This window comes from Eleutherodactylus coqui, chromosome 1 (assembly GCF_035609145.1).
Source record: "Eleutherodactylus coqui strain aEleCoq1 chromosome 1, aEleCoq1.hap1, whole genome shotgun sequence".
NCBI classification, from domain to species: Eukaryota; Metazoa; Chordata; class Amphibia; order Anura; family Eleutherodactylidae; genus Eleutherodactylus; species Eleutherodactylus coqui.
Window position 1 is genome coordinate 59,064,779 of NC_089837.1, and position 13,223 is coordinate 59,078,001.

Genomic DNA, 13,223 nt, shown 5'->3' on the forward strand with positions numbered 1-13,223 from the left:
GTTTGAAAGCTTCAAAATGGTAATGCTAGCCAAAAAGGTCCTTCGAGCCGGAATTGAACCAGCGACCTAAGGATTGCTAATTTGCTTCTACAGTCCTCCGCTCTACCAGCTGAGCTATCGAAGGCCAGTTCTTTGAGCGCCAAAGATAAAAAGGCCATCATGCTAGAGTTTCAAAGCGCTGGCAAGTAAAGATCTTGGAGGATGCGGGCATCGATCCCGCTACCTCTCGCATGCGAAGCGAGCGCTCTACCATGTGAGCTAATCCCCCGTGACGGCTGTTTACACACCTGTCTACTCTGATCGGCAATTTTAGCACATTCCCAGCATTCAAGAGTTTCCAAAGTTGAGGCCTTTTTTTCTTTAAGTATAGATGTCACGAAAGTGAGATGCACTGGCCTTTTCCCAGCCACAAAATGACTACGCGCAAGGCTTAGGAGTGGCTCTGTGGCGCAATGGATAGCGCATTGGACTTCTAGAGTGAAAGTGATTCAAAGGTTGTGGGTTCGAGTCCCACCAGAGTCGTATGTTCTAGCGCACTGTGGTAGCTTGTAGTGTGCTCTTAGGCAAGAAACCTGCCTAGGACTTCATTTGTTGTCGTAGCCCTGCCTTGCAGCTTTTTAAGGCGACTGATTTAGCATTCAGTTTTGATCTGCAGTGCAAAGGAAAGAGCCCTTTTCTAAATGGCATATTAGAAAAAACTTTCTGATAGTGAGAGTGATCACTGAGTGGTACAGGTTACCACGGGTGGTGATGAGTTCTCCTTCCATGGAAGTGTTCAAACAAAGGCTGGACAACTGTCTGTCTGGAATGATTTAGGTAATCCTGCACTGAGCAGGGGCTTGGACCCCATGACCCTGGAGTTGGAAGCTCTACCATTCTATGATCTTCTGTATTTAGGCATGTATGTCTGCATTGACAGAGAAGAGGACATTTCTAAAGAAACAAAGCGATTTCTCAAACTATGCTGTCCAGGAAGATGTGGATGTGGTAGGAACTGCAAAAAACTGAGCTTCCTAGCAGAGGATGGTTTCGATCCATCGACCTCTGGGTTATGGGCCCAGCACGCTTCCGCTGCGCCACTCTGCTGCATTGGGATAGCTTACAAGGCGCTGGTGAGGCCAAGCTGAGGAAGCCTTTGACTGTTGCTAAGCCGCTAACAGGGAGCCACTCTCCGTGGGCAGTTGGGTACTCTTTGGAGTCACGCTGTTGTCTTCTAGTTTATCTCTTCTTTTCCTTTTTTTGATATTATTGTTTAGGTAGTCACCTGAGAGAATATAGTTGACCTGACTGAGGATTTGGCCTGCGGCACAACGTGTGGTTGTCTCTGTGGCGCAATCGGTTAGCGCGTTCGGCTGTTAACCGAAAGGTTGGTGGTTCAAGCCCACCCAGGGACGGGCTTGCCTTTTGTTTGCGCCGTATGTTACACGTAAAGCCGTGGCTGTCAGTGCGTCTGAGCCGTTTGAAAGCTTCAAAATGGTAATGCTAGCCAAAAAGGTCCTTCGAGCCGGAATTGAACCAGCGACCTAAGGATTGCTAATTTGCTTCTACAGTCCTCCGCTCTACCAGCTGAGCTATCGAAGGCCAGTTCTTTGAGCGCCAAAGATAAAAAGGCCATCATGCTAGAGTTTCAAAGCGCTGGCAAGTAAAGATCTTGGAGGATGCGGGCATCGATCCCGCTACCTCTCGCATGCGAAGCGAGCGCTCTACCATGTGAGCTAATCCCCCGTGACGGCTGTTTACACACCTGTCTACTCTGATCGGCAATTTTAGCACATTCCCAGCATTCAAGAGTTTCCAAAGTTGAGGCCTTTTTTTCTTTAAGTATAGATGTCACGAAAGTGAGATGCACTGGCCTTTTCCCAGCCACAAAATGACTACGCGCAAGGCTTAGGAGTGGCTCTGTGGCGCAATGGATAGCGCATTGGACTTCTAGAGTGAAAGTGATTCAAAGGTTGTGGGTTCGAGTCCCACCAGAGTCGTATGTTCTAGCGCACTGTGGTAGCTTGTAGTGTGCTCTTAGGCAAGAAACCTGCCTAGGACTTCATTTGTTGTCGTAGCCCTGCCTTGCAGCTTTTTAAGGCGACTGATTTAGCATTCAGTTTTGATCTGCAGTGCAAAGGAAAGAGCCCTTTTCTAAATGGCATATTAGAAAAAACTTTCTGATAGTGAGAGTGATCACTGAGTGGTACAGGTTACCACGGGTGGTGATGAGTTCTCCTTCCATGGAAGTGTTCAAACAAAGGCTGGACAACTGTCTGTCTGGAATGATTTAGGTAATCCTGCACTGAGCAGGGGCTTGGACCCCATGACCCTGGAGTTGGAAGCTCTACCATTCTATGATCTTCTGTATTTAGGCATGTATGTCTGCATTGACAGAGAAGAGGACATTTCTAAAGAAACAAAGCGATTTCTCAAACTATGCTGTCCAGGAAGATGTGGATGTGGTAGGAACTGCAAAAAACTGAGCTTCCTAGCAGAGGATGGTTTCGATCCATCGACCTCTGGGTTATGGGCCCAGCACGCTTCCGCTGCGCCACTCTGCTGCATTGGGATAGCTTACAAGGCGCTGGTGAGGCCAAGCTGAGGAAGCCTTTGACTGTTGCTAAGCCGCTAACAGGGAGCCACTCTCCGTGGGCAGTTGGGTACTCTTTGGAGTCACGCTGTTGTCTTCTAGTTTATCTCTTCTTTTCCTTTTTTTGATATTATTGTTTAGGTAGTCACCTGAGAGAATATAGTTGACCTGACTGAGGATTTGGCCTGCGGCACAACGTGTGGTTGTCTCTGTGGCGCAATCGGTTAGCGCGTTCGGCTGTTAACCGAAAGGTTGGTGGTTCAAGCCCACCCAGGGACGGGCTTGCCTTTTGTTTGCGCCGTATGTTACACGTAAAGCCGTGGCTGTCAGTGCGTCTGAGCCGTTTGAAAGCTTCAAAATGGTAATGCTAGCCAAAAAGGTCCTTCGAGCCGGAATTGAACCAGCGACCTAAGGATTGCTAATTTGCTTCTACAGTCCTCCGCTCTACCAGCTGAGCTATCGAAGGCCAGTTCTTTGAGCGCCAAAGATAAAAAGGCCATCATGCTAGAGTTTCAAAGCGCTGGCAAGTAAAGATCTTGGAGGATGCGGGCATCGATCCCGCTACCTCTCGCATGCGAAGCGAGCGCTCTACCATGTGAGCTAATCCCCCGTGACGGCTGTTTACACACCTGTCTACTCTGATCGGCAATTTTAGCACATTCCCAGCATTCAAGAGTTTCCAAAGTTGAGGCCTTTTTTTCTTTAAGTATAGATGTCACGAAAGTGAGATGCACTGGCCTTTTCCCAGCCACAAAATGACTACGCGCAAGGCTTAGGAGTGGCTCTGTGGCGCAATGGATAGCGCATTGGACTTCTAGAGTGAAAGTGATTCAAAGGTTGTGGGTTCGAGTCCCACCAGAGTCGTATGTTCTAGCGCACTGTGGTAGCTTGTAGTGTGCTCTTAGGCAAGAAACCTGCCTAGGACTTCATTTGTTGTCGTAGCCCTGCCTTGCAGCTTTTTAAGGCGACTGATTTAGCATTCAGTTTTGATCTGCAGTGCAAAGGAAAGAGCCCTTTTCTAAATGGCATATTAGAAAAAACTTTCTGATAGTGAGAGTGATCACTGAGTGGTACAGGTTACCACGGGTGGTGATGAGTTCTCCTTCCATGGAAGTGTTCAAACAAAGGCTGGACAACTGTCTGTCTGGAATGATTTAGGTAATCCTGCACTGAGCAGGGGCTTGGACCCCATGACCCTGGAGTTGGAAGCTCTACCATTCTATGATCTTCTGTATTTAGGCATGTATGTCTGCATTGACAGAGAAGAGGACATTTCTAAAGAAACAAAGCGATTTCTCAAACTATGCTGTCCAGGAAGATGTGGATGTGGTAGGAACTGCAAAAAACTGAGCTTCCTAGCAGAGGATGGTTTCGATCCATCGACCACTGGGTTATGGGCCCAGCACGCTTCCGCTGCGCCACTCTGCTGCATTGGGATAGCTTACAAGGCGCTGGTGAGGCCAAGCTGAGGAAGCCTTTGACTGTTGCTAAGCCGCTAACAGGGAGCCACTCTCCGTGGGCAGTTGGGTACTCTTTGGAGTCACGCTGTTGTCTTCTAGTTTATCTCTTCTTTTCCTTTTTTTGATATTATTGTTTAGGTAGTCACCTGAGAGAATATAGTTGACCTGACTGAGGATTTGGCCTGCGGCACAACGTGTGGTTGTCTCTGTGGCGCAATCGGTTAGCGCGTTCGGCTGTTAACCGAAAGGTTGGTGGTTCAAGCCCACCCAGGGACGGGCTTGCCTTTTGTTTGCGCCGTATGTTACACGTAAAGCCGTGGCTGTCAGTGCGTCTGAGCCGTTTGAAAGCTTCAAAATGGTAATGCTAGCCAAAAAGGTCCTTCGAGCCGGAATTGAACCAGCGACCTAAGGATTGCTAATTTGCTTCTACAGTCCTCCGCTCTACCAGCTGAGCTATCGAAGGCCAGTTCTTTGAGCGCCAAAGATAAAAAGGCCATCATGCTAGAGTTTCAAAGCGCTGGCAAGTAAAGATCTTGGAGGATGCGGGCATCGATCCCGCTACCTCTCGCATGCGAAGCGAGCGCTCTACCATGTGAGCTAATCCCCCGTGACGGCTGTTTACACACCTGTCTACTCTGATCGGCAATTTTAGCACATTCCCAGCATTCAAGAGTTTCCAAAGTTGAGGCCTTTTTTTCTTTAAGTATAGATGTCACGAAAGTGAGATGCACTGGCCTTTTCCCAGCCACAAAATGACTACGCGCAAGGCTTAGGAGTGGCTCTGTGGCGCAATGGATAGCGCATTGGACTTCTAGAGTGAAAGTGATTCAAAGGTTGTGGGTTCGAGTCCCACCAGAGTCGTATGTTCTAGCGCACTGTGGTAGCTTGTAGTGTGCTCTTAGGCAAGAAACCTGCCTAGGACTTCATTTGTTGTCGTAGCCCTGCCTTGCAGCTTTTTAAGGCGACTGATTTAGCATTCAGTTTTGATCTGCAGTGCAAAGGAAAGAGCCCTTTTCTAAATGGCATATTAGAAAAAACTTTCTGATAGTGAGAGTGATCACTGAGTGGTACAGGTTACCACGGGTGGTGATGAGTTCTCCTTCCATGGAAGTGTTCAAACAAAGGCTGGACAACTGTCTGTCTGGAATGATTTAGGTAATCCTGCACTGAGCAGGGGCTTGGACCCCATGACCCTGGAGTTGGAAGCTCTACCATTCTATGATCTTCTGTATTTAGGCATGTATGTCTGCATTGACAGAGAAGAGGACATTTCTAAAGAAACAAAGCGATTTCTCAAACTATGCTGTCCAGGAAGATGTGGATGTGGTAGGAACTGCAAAAAACTGAGCTTCCTAGCAGAGGATGGTTTCGATCCATCGACCTCTGGGTTATGGGCCCAGCACGCTTCCGCTGCGCCACTCTGCTGCATTGGGATAGCTTACAAGGCGCTGGTGAGGCCAAGCTGAGGAAGCCTTTGACTGTTGCTAAGCCGCTAACAGGGAGCCACTCTCCGTGGGCAGTTGGGTACTCTTTGGAGTCACGCTGTTGTCTTCTAGTTTATCTCTTCTTTTCCTTTTTTTGATATTATTGTTTAGGTAGTCACCTGAGAGAATATAGTTGACCTGACTGAGGATTTGGCCTGCGGCACAACGTGTGGTTGTCTCTGTGGCGCAATCGGTTAGCGCGTTCGGCTGTTAACCGAAAGGTTGGTGGTTCAAGCCCACCCAGGGACGGGCTTGCCTTTTGTTTGCGCCGTATGTTACACGTAAAGCCGTGGCTGTCAGTGCGTCTGAGCCGTTTGAAAGCTTCAAAATGGTAATGCTAGCCAAAAAGGTCCTTCGAGCCGGAATTGAACCAGCGACCTAAGGATTGCTAATTTGCTTCTACAGTCCTCCGCTCTACCAGCTGAGCTATCGAAGGCCAGTTCTTTGAGCGCCAAAGATAAAAAGGCCATCATGCTAGAGTTTCAAAGCGCTGGCAAGTAAAGATCTTGGAGGATGCGGGCATCGATCCCGCTACCTCTCGCATGCGAAGCGAGCGCTCTACCATGTGAGCTAATCCCCCGTGACGGCTGTTTACACACCTGTCTACTCTGATCGGCAATTTTAGCACATTCCCAGCATTCAAGAGTTTCCAAAGTTGAGGCCTTTTTTTCTTTAAGTATAGATGTCACGAAAGTGAGATGCACTGGCCTTTTCCCAGCCACAAAATGACTACGCGCAAGGCTTAGGAGTGGCTCTGTGGCGCAATGGATAGCGCATTGGACTTCTAGAGTGAAAGTGATTCAAAGGTTGTGGGTTCGAGTCCCACCAGAGTTGTATGTTCTAGCGCACTGTGGTAGCTTGTAGTGTGCTCTTAGGCAAGAAACCTGCCTAGGACTTCATTTGTTGTCGTAGCCCTGCCTTGCAGCTTTTTAAGGCGACTGATTTAGCATTCAGTTTTGATCTGCAGTGCAAAGGAAAGAGCCCTTTTCTAAATGGCATATTAGAAAAAACTTTCTGATAGTGAGAGTGATCACTGAGTGGTACAGGTTACCACGGGTGGTGATGAGTTCTCCTTCCATGGAAGTGTTCAAACAAAGGCTGGACAACTGTCTGTCTGGAATGATTTAGGTAATCCTGCACTGAGCAGGGGCTTGGACCCCATGACCCTGGAGTTGGAAGCTCTACCATTCTATGATCTTCTGTATTTAGGCATGTATGTCTGCATTGACAGAGAAGAGGACATTTCTAAAGAAACAAAGCGATTTCTCAAACTATGCTGTCCAGGAAGATGTGGATGTGGTAGGAACTGCAAAAAACTGAGCTTCCTAGCAGAGGATGGTTTCGATCCATCGACCTCTGGGTTATGGGCCCAGCACGCTTCCGCTGCGCCACTCTGCTGCATTGGGATAGCTTACAAGGTGCTGGTGAGGCCAAGCTGAGGAAGCCTTTGACTGTTGCTAAGCCGCTAACAGGGAGCCACTCTCCGTGGGCAGTTGGGTACTCTTTGGAGTCACGCTGTTGTCTTCTAGTTTATCTCTTCTTTTCCTTTTTTTGATATTATTGTTTAGGTAGTCACCTGAGAGAATATAGTTGACCTGACTGAGGATTTGGCCTGCGGCACAACGTGTGGTTGTCTCTGTGGCGCAATCGGTTAGCGCGTTCGGCTGTTAACCGAAAGGTTGGTGGTTCAAGCCCACCCAGGGACGGGCTTGCCTTTTGTTTGCGCCGTATGTTACACGTAAAGCCGTGGCTGTCAGTGCGTCTGAGCCGTTTGAAAGCTTCAAAATGGTAATGCTAGCCAAAAAGGTCCTTCGAGCCGGAATTGAACCAGCGACCTAAGGATTGCTAATTTGCTTCTACAGTCCTCCGCTCTACCAGCTGAGCTATCGAAGGCCAGTTCTTTGAGCGCCAAAGATAAAAAGGCCATCATGCTAGAGTTTCAAAGCGCTGGCAAGTAAAGATCTTGGAGGATGCGGGCATCGATCCCGCTACCTCTCGCATGCGAAGCGAGCGCTCTACCATGTGAGCTAATCCCCCGTGACGGCTGTTTACACACCTGTCTACTCTGATCGGCAATTTTAGCACATTCCCAGCATTCAAGAGTTTCCAAAGTTGAGGCCTTTTTTTCTTTAAGTATAGATGTCACGAAAGTGAGATGCACTGGCCTTTTCCCAGCCACAAAATGACTACGCGCAAGGCTTAGGAGTGGCTCTGTGGCGCAATGGATAGCGCATTGGACTTCTAGAGTGAAAGTGATTCAAAGGTTGTGGGTTCGAGTCCCACCAGAGTCGTATGTTCTAGCGCACTGTGGTAGCTTGTAGTGTGCTCTTAGGCAAGAAACCTGCCTAGGACTTCATTTGTTGTCGTAGCCCTGCCTTGCAGCTTTTTAAGGCGACTGATTTAGCATTCAGTTTTGATCTGCAGTGCAAAGGAAAGAGCCCTTTTCTAAATGGCATATTAGAAAAAACTTTCTGATAGTGAGAGTGATCACTGAGTGGTACAGGTTACCACGGGTGGTGATGAGTTCTCCTTCCATGGAAGTGTTCAAACAAAGGCTGGACAACTGTCTGTCTGGAATGATTTAGGTAATCCTGCACTGAGCAGGGGCTTGGACCCCATGACCCTGGAGTTGGAAGCTCTACCATTCTATGATCTTCTGTATTTAGGCATGTATGTCTGCATTGACAGAGAAGAGGACATTTCTAAAGAAACAAAGCGATTTCTCAAACTATGCTGTCCAGGAAGATGTGGATGTGGTAGGAACTGCAAAAAACTGAGCTTCCTAGCAGAGGATGGTTTCGATCCATCGACCTCTGGGTTATGGGCCCAGCACGCTTCCGCTGCGCCACTCTGCTGCATTGGGATAGCTTACAAGGCGCTGGTGAGGCCAAGCTGAGGAAGCCTTTGACTGTTGCTAAGCCGCTAACAGGGAGCCACTCTCCGTGGGCAGTTGGGTACTCTTTGGAGTCACGCTGTTGTCTTCTAGTTTATCTCTTCTTTTCCTTTTTTTGATATTATTGTTTAGGTAGTCACCTGAGAGAATATAGTTGACCTGACTGAGGATTTGGCCTGCGGCACAACGTGTGGTTGTCTCTGTGGCGCAATCGGTTAGCGCGTTCGGCTGTTAACCGAAAGGTTGGTGGTTCAAGCCCACCCAGGGACGGGCTTGCCTTTTGTTTGCGCCGTATGTTACACGTAAAGCCGTGGCTGTCAGTGCGTCTGAGCCGTTTGAAAGCTTCAAAATGGTAATGCTAGCCAAAAAGGTCCTTCGAGCCGGAATTGAACCAGCGACCTAAGGATTGCTAATTTGCTTCTACAGTCCTCCGCTCTACCAGCTGAGCTATCGAAGGCCAGTTCTTTGAGCGCCAAAGATAAAAAGGCCATCATGCTAGAGTTTCAAAGCGCTGGCAAGTAAAGATCTTGGAGGATGCGGGCATCGATCCCGCTACCTCTCGCATGCGAAGCGAGCGCTCTACCATGTGAGCTAATCCCCCGTGACGGCTGTTTACACACCTGTCTACTCTGATCGGCAATTTTAGCACATTCCCAGCATTCAAGAGTTTCCAAAGTTGAGGCCTTTCTTTCTTTAAGTATAGATGTCACGAAAGTGAGATGCACTGGCCTTTTCCCAGCCACAAAATGACTACGCGCAAGGCTTAGGAGTGGCTCTGTGGCGCAATGGATAGCGCATTGGACTTCTAGAGTGAAAGTGATTCAAAGGTTGTGGGTTCGAGTCCCACCAGAGTCGTATGTTCTAGCGCACTGTGGTAGCTTGTAGTGTGCTCTTAGGCAAGAAACCTGCCTATGGCCTTCATTTGTTGTCGTAGCCCTGCCTTGCAGCTTTTTAAGGCGACTGATTTAGCATTCAGTTTTGATCTGCAGTGCAAAGGAAAGAGCCCTTTTCTAAATGGCATATTAGAAAAAACTTTCTGATAGTGAGAGTGATCACTGAGTGGTACAGGTTACCACGGGTGGTGATGAGTTCTCCTTCCATGGAAGTGTTCAAACAAAGGCTGGACAACTGTCTGTCTGGAATGATTTAGGTAATCCTGCACTGAGCAGGGGCTTGGACCCCATGACCCTGGAGTTGGAAGCTCTACCATTCTATGATCTTCTGTATTTAGGCATGTATGTCTGCATTGACAGAGAAGAGGACATTTCTAAAGAAACAAAGCGATTTCTCAAACTATGCTGTCCAGGAAGATGTGGATGTGGTAGGAACTGCAAAAAACTGAGCTTCCTAGCAGAGGATGGTTTCGATCCATCGACCTCTGGGTTATGGGCCCAGCACGCTTCCGCTGCGCCACTCTGCTGCATTGGGATAGCTTACAAGGCGCTGGTGAGGCCAAGCTGAGGAAGCCTTTGACTGTTGCTAAGCCGCTAACAGGGAGCCACTCTCCGTGGGCAGTTGGGTACTCTTTGGAGTCACGCTGTTGTCTTCTAGTTTATCTCTTCTTTTCCTTTTTTTGATATTATTGTTTAGGTAGTCACCTGAGAGAATATAGTTGACCTGACTGAGGATTTGGCCTGCGGCACAACGTGTGGTTGTCTCTGTGGCGCAATCGGTTAGCGCGTTCGGCTGTTAACCGAAAGGTTGGTGGTTCAAGCCCACCCAGGGACGGGCTTGCCTTTTGTTTGCGCCGTATGTTACACGTAAAGCCGTGGCTGTCAGTGCGTCTGAGCCGTTTGAAAGCTTCAAAATGGTAATGCTAGCCAAAAAGGTCCTTCGAGCCGGAATTGAACCAGCGACCTAAGGATTGCTAATTTGCTTCTACAGTCCTCCGCTCTACCAGCTGAGCTATCGAAGGCCAGTTCTTTGAGCGCCAAAGATAAAAAGGCCATCATGCTAGAGTTTCAAAGCGCTGGCAAGTAAAGATCTTGGAGGATGCGGGCATCGATCCCGCTACCTCTCGCATGCGAAGCGAGCGCTCTACCATGTGAGCTAATCCCCCGTGACGGCTGTTTACACACCTGTCTACTCTGATCGGCAATTTTAGCACATTCCCAGCATTCAAGAGTTTCCAAAGTTGAGGCCTTTTTTTCTTTAAGTATAGATGTCACGAAAGTGAGATGCACTGGCCTTTTCCCAGCCACAAAATGACTACGCGCAAGGCTTAGGAGTGGCTCTGTGGCGCAATGGATAGCGCATTGGACTTCTAGAGTGAAAGTGATTCAAAGGTTGTGGGTTCGAGTCCCACCAGAGTCGTATGTTCTAGCGCACTGTGGTAGCTTGTAGTGTGCTCTTAGGCAAGAAACCTGCCTAGGACTTCATTTGTTGTCGTAGCCCTGCCTTGCAGCTTTTTAAGGCGACTGATTTAGCATTCAGTTTTGATCTGCAGTGCAAAGGAAAGAGCCCTTTTCTAAATGGCATATTAGAAAAAACTTTCTGATAGTGAGAGTGATCACTGAGTGGTACAGGTTACCACGGGTGGTGATGAGTTCTCCTTCCATGGAAGTGTTCAAACAAAGGCTGGACAACTGTCTGTCTGGAATGATTTAGGTAATCCTGCACTGAGCAGGGGCTTGGACCCCATGACCCTGGAGTTGGAAGCTCTACCATTCTATGATCTTCTGTATTTAGGCATGTATGTCTGCATTGACAGAGAAGAGGACATTTCTAAAGAAACAAAGCGATTTCTCAAACTATGCTGTCCAGGAAGATGTGGATGTGGTAGGAACTGCAAAAAACTGAGCTTCCTAGCAGAGGATGGTTTCGATCCATCGACCTCTGGGTTATGGGCCCAGCACGCTTCCGCTGCGCCACTCTGCTGCATTGGGATAGCTTACAAGGCGCTGGTGAGGCCAAGCTGAGGAAGCCTTTGACTGTTGCTAAGCCGCTAACAGGGAGCCACTCTCCGTGGGCAGTTGGGTACTCTTTGGAGTCACGCTGTTGTCTTCTAGTTTATCTCTTCTTTTCCTTTTTTTGATATTATTGTTTAGGTAGTCACCTGAGAGAATATAGTTGACCTGACTGAGGATTTGGCCTGCGGCACAACGTGTGGTTGTCTCTGTGGCGCAATCGGTTAGCGCGTTCGGCTGTTAACCGAAAGGTTGGTGGTTCAAGCCCACCCAGGGACGGGCTTGCCTTTTGTTTGCGCCGTATGTTACACGTAAAGCCGTGGCTGTCAGTGCGTCTGAGCCGTTTGAAAGCTTCAAAATGGTAATGCTAGCCAAAAAGGTCCTTCGAGCCGGAATTGAACCAGCGACCTAAGGATTGCTAATTTGCTTCTACAGTCCTCCGCTCTACCAGCTGAGCTATCGAAGGCCAGTTCTTTGAGCGCCAAAGATAAAAAGGCCATCATGCTAGAGTTTCAAAGCGCTGGCAAGTAAAGATCTTGGAGGATGCGGGCATCGATCCCGCTACCTCTCGCATGCGAAGCGAGCGCTCTACCATGTGAGCTAATCCCCGGTGACGGCTGTTTACACACCTGTCTACTCTGATCGGCAATTTTAGCACATTCCCAGCATTCAAGAGTTTCCAAAGTTGAGGCCTTTTTTTCTTTAAGTATAGATGTCACGAAAGTGAGATGCACTGGCCTTTTCCCAGCCACAAAATGACTACGCGCAAGGCTTAGGAGTGGCTCTGTGGCGCAATGGATAGCGCATTGGACTTCTAGAGTGAAAGTGATTCAAAGGTTGTGGGTTCGAGTCCCACCAGAGTCGTATGTTCTAGCGCACTGTGGTAGCTTGTAGTGTGCTCTTAGGCAAGAAACCTGCCTAGGACTTCATTTGTTGTCGTAGCCCTGCCTTGCAGCTTTTTAAGGCGACTGATTTAGCATTCAGTTTTGATCTGCAGTGCAAAGGAAAGAGCCCTTTTCTAAATGGCATATTAGAAAAAACTTTCTGATAGTGAGAGTGATCACTGAGTGGTACAGGTTACCACGGGTGGTGATGAGTTCTCCTTCCATGGAAGTGTTCAAACAAAGGCTGGACAACTGTCTGTCTGGAATGATTTAGGTAATCCTGCACTGAGCAGGGGCTTGGACCCCATGACCCTGGAGTTGGAAGCTCTACCATTCTATGATCTTCTGTATTTAGGCATGTATGTCTGCATTGACAGAGAAGAGGACATTTCTAAAGAAACAAAGCGATTTCTCAAACTATGCTGTCCAGGAAGATGTGGATGTGGTAGGAACTGCAAAAAACTGAGCTTCCTAGCAGAGGATGGTTTCGATCCATCGACCTCTGGGTTATGGGCCCAGCACGCTTCCGCTGCGCCACTCTGCTGCATTGGGATAGCTTACAAGGCGCTGGTGAGGCCAAGCTGAGGAAGCCTTTGACTGTTGCTAAGCCGCTAACAGGGAGCCACTCTCCGTGGGCAGTTGGGTACTCTTTGGAGTCACGCTGTTGTCTTCTAGTTTATCTCTTCTTTTCCTTTTTTTGATATTATTGTTTAGGTAGTCACCTGAGAGAATATAGTTGACCTGACTGAGGATTTGGCCTGCGGCACAACGTGTGGTTGTCTCTGTGGCGCAATCGGTTAGCGCGTTCGGCTGTTAACCGAAAGGTTGGTGGTTCAAGCCCACCCAGGGACGGGCTTGCCTTTTGTTTGCGCCGTATGTTACACGTAAAGCCGTGGCTGTCAGTGCGTCTGAGCCGTTTGAAAGCTTCAAAATGGTAATGCTAGCCAAAAAGGTCCTTCGAGCCGGAATTGAACCAGCGACCTAAGGATTGCTAATTTGCTTCTACAGTCCTCCGCTCTACCAG

The 13,223-nt window shown here is 48.4% G+C and overlaps 26 non-coding genes across 26 annotated transcripts; 18 read left to right on the forward strand and 8 right to left on the reverse strand.

Moving 5' to 3' along the window:
• Positions 1–195: 195 nt before the first annotated feature.
• On the reverse strand, positions 196–268 carry TRNAA-CGC (transfer RNA alanine (anticodon CGC)). The gene has a single exon. It is a non-coding gene; the product is annotated as a tRNA-Ala (tRNA).
• A 170-nt stretch (positions 269–438) lies between these two features.
• Positions 439–522, forward strand: TRNAR-UCU (transfer RNA arginine (anticodon UCU)). The gene is given in 2 exon segments: positions 439–475; positions 487–522. It is a non-coding gene; the product is annotated as a tRNA-Arg (tRNA).
• Positions 523–1,320: 798 nt separating this feature from the next.
• Positions 1,321–1,394, forward strand: TRNAN-GUU (transfer RNA asparagine (anticodon GUU)). Its single transcript has one exon. It is a non-coding gene; the product is annotated as a tRNA-Asn (tRNA).
• A 258-nt stretch (positions 1,395–1,652) lies between these two features.
• TRNAA-CGC (transfer RNA alanine (anticodon CGC)) lies at positions 1,653–1,725 on the reverse strand. Its single transcript has one exon. It is a non-coding gene; the product is annotated as a tRNA-Ala (tRNA).
• Positions 1,726–1,895: 170 nt separating this feature from the next.
• TRNAR-UCU (transfer RNA arginine (anticodon UCU)) lies at positions 1,896–1,979 on the forward strand. The gene is given in 2 exon segments: positions 1,896–1,932; positions 1,944–1,979. It is a non-coding gene; the product is annotated as a tRNA-Arg (tRNA).
• A 798-nt stretch (positions 1,980–2,777) lies between these two features.
• Positions 2,778–2,851, forward strand: TRNAN-GUU (transfer RNA asparagine (anticodon GUU)). Its single transcript has one exon. It is a non-coding gene; the product is annotated as a tRNA-Asn (tRNA).
• Positions 2,852–3,109: 258 nt separating this feature from the next.
• Positions 3,110–3,182, reverse strand: TRNAA-CGC (transfer RNA alanine (anticodon CGC)). Its single transcript has one exon. It is a non-coding gene; the product is annotated as a tRNA-Ala (tRNA).
• Positions 3,183–3,352: 170 nt separating this feature from the next.
• Positions 3,353–3,436, forward strand: TRNAR-UCU (transfer RNA arginine (anticodon UCU)). The gene is given in 2 exon segments: positions 3,353–3,389; positions 3,401–3,436. It is a non-coding gene; the product is annotated as a tRNA-Arg (tRNA).
• A 798-nt stretch (positions 3,437–4,234) lies between these two features.
• Positions 4,235–4,308, forward strand: TRNAN-GUU (transfer RNA asparagine (anticodon GUU)). Its single transcript has one exon. It is a non-coding gene; the product is annotated as a tRNA-Asn (tRNA).
• Positions 4,309–4,566: 258 nt separating this feature from the next.
• Positions 4,567–4,639, reverse strand: TRNAA-CGC (transfer RNA alanine (anticodon CGC)). The gene has a single exon. It is a non-coding gene; the product is annotated as a tRNA-Ala (tRNA).
• A 170-nt stretch (positions 4,640–4,809) lies between these two features.
• Positions 4,810–4,893, forward strand: TRNAR-UCU (transfer RNA arginine (anticodon UCU)). Its single transcript is given in 2 exon segments — positions 4,810–4,846; positions 4,858–4,893. It is a non-coding gene; the product is annotated as a tRNA-Arg (tRNA).
• A 798-nt stretch (positions 4,894–5,691) lies between these two features.
• On the forward strand, positions 5,692–5,765 carry TRNAN-GUU (transfer RNA asparagine (anticodon GUU)). Its single transcript has one exon. It is a non-coding gene; the product is annotated as a tRNA-Asn (tRNA).
• Positions 5,766–6,023: 258 nt separating this feature from the next.
• On the reverse strand, positions 6,024–6,096 carry TRNAA-CGC (transfer RNA alanine (anticodon CGC)). Its single transcript has one exon. It is a non-coding gene; the product is annotated as a tRNA-Ala (tRNA).
• Positions 6,097–6,266: 170 nt separating this feature from the next.
• Positions 6,267–6,350, forward strand: TRNAR-UCU (transfer RNA arginine (anticodon UCU)). Its single transcript is given in 2 exon segments — positions 6,267–6,303; positions 6,315–6,350. It is a non-coding gene; the product is annotated as a tRNA-Arg (tRNA).
• Positions 6,351–7,148: 798 nt separating this feature from the next.
• On the forward strand, positions 7,149–7,222 carry TRNAN-GUU (transfer RNA asparagine (anticodon GUU)). The gene has a single exon. It is a non-coding gene; the product is annotated as a tRNA-Asn (tRNA).
• A 258-nt stretch (positions 7,223–7,480) lies between these two features.
• TRNAA-CGC (transfer RNA alanine (anticodon CGC)) lies at positions 7,481–7,553 on the reverse strand. Its single transcript has one exon. It is a non-coding gene; the product is annotated as a tRNA-Ala (tRNA).
• Positions 7,554–7,723: 170 nt separating this feature from the next.
• Positions 7,724–7,807, forward strand: TRNAR-UCU (transfer RNA arginine (anticodon UCU)). Its single transcript is given in 2 exon segments — positions 7,724–7,760; positions 7,772–7,807. It is a non-coding gene; the product is annotated as a tRNA-Arg (tRNA).
• Positions 7,808–8,605: 798 nt separating this feature from the next.
• TRNAN-GUU (transfer RNA asparagine (anticodon GUU)) lies at positions 8,606–8,679 on the forward strand. The gene has a single exon. It is a non-coding gene; the product is annotated as a tRNA-Asn (tRNA).
• Positions 8,680–8,937: 258 nt separating this feature from the next.
• TRNAA-CGC (transfer RNA alanine (anticodon CGC)) lies at positions 8,938–9,010 on the reverse strand. The gene has a single exon. It is a non-coding gene; the product is annotated as a tRNA-Ala (tRNA).
• Positions 9,011–9,180: 170 nt separating this feature from the next.
• On the forward strand, positions 9,181–9,264 carry TRNAR-UCU (transfer RNA arginine (anticodon UCU)). Its single transcript is given in 2 exon segments — positions 9,181–9,217; positions 9,229–9,264. It is a non-coding gene; the product is annotated as a tRNA-Arg (tRNA).
• A 799-nt stretch (positions 9,265–10,063) lies between these two features.
• On the forward strand, positions 10,064–10,137 carry TRNAN-GUU (transfer RNA asparagine (anticodon GUU)). The gene has a single exon. It is a non-coding gene; the product is annotated as a tRNA-Asn (tRNA).
• A 258-nt stretch (positions 10,138–10,395) lies between these two features.
• TRNAA-CGC (transfer RNA alanine (anticodon CGC)) lies at positions 10,396–10,468 on the reverse strand. Its single transcript has one exon. It is a non-coding gene; the product is annotated as a tRNA-Ala (tRNA).
• A 170-nt stretch (positions 10,469–10,638) lies between these two features.
• TRNAR-UCU (transfer RNA arginine (anticodon UCU)) lies at positions 10,639–10,722 on the forward strand. The gene is given in 2 exon segments: positions 10,639–10,675; positions 10,687–10,722. It is a non-coding gene; the product is annotated as a tRNA-Arg (tRNA).
• Positions 10,723–11,520: 798 nt separating this feature from the next.
• On the forward strand, positions 11,521–11,594 carry TRNAN-GUU (transfer RNA asparagine (anticodon GUU)). The gene has a single exon. It is a non-coding gene; the product is annotated as a tRNA-Asn (tRNA).
• Positions 11,595–12,095: 501 nt separating this feature from the next.
• TRNAR-UCU (transfer RNA arginine (anticodon UCU)) lies at positions 12,096–12,179 on the forward strand. Its single transcript is given in 2 exon segments — positions 12,096–12,132; positions 12,144–12,179. It is a non-coding gene; the product is annotated as a tRNA-Arg (tRNA).
• Positions 12,180–12,977: 798 nt separating this feature from the next.
• On the forward strand, positions 12,978–13,051 carry TRNAN-GUU (transfer RNA asparagine (anticodon GUU)). The gene has a single exon. It is a non-coding gene; the product is annotated as a tRNA-Asn (tRNA).
• The last annotated feature ends 172 nt before the right edge of the window (positions 13,052–13,223 follow it).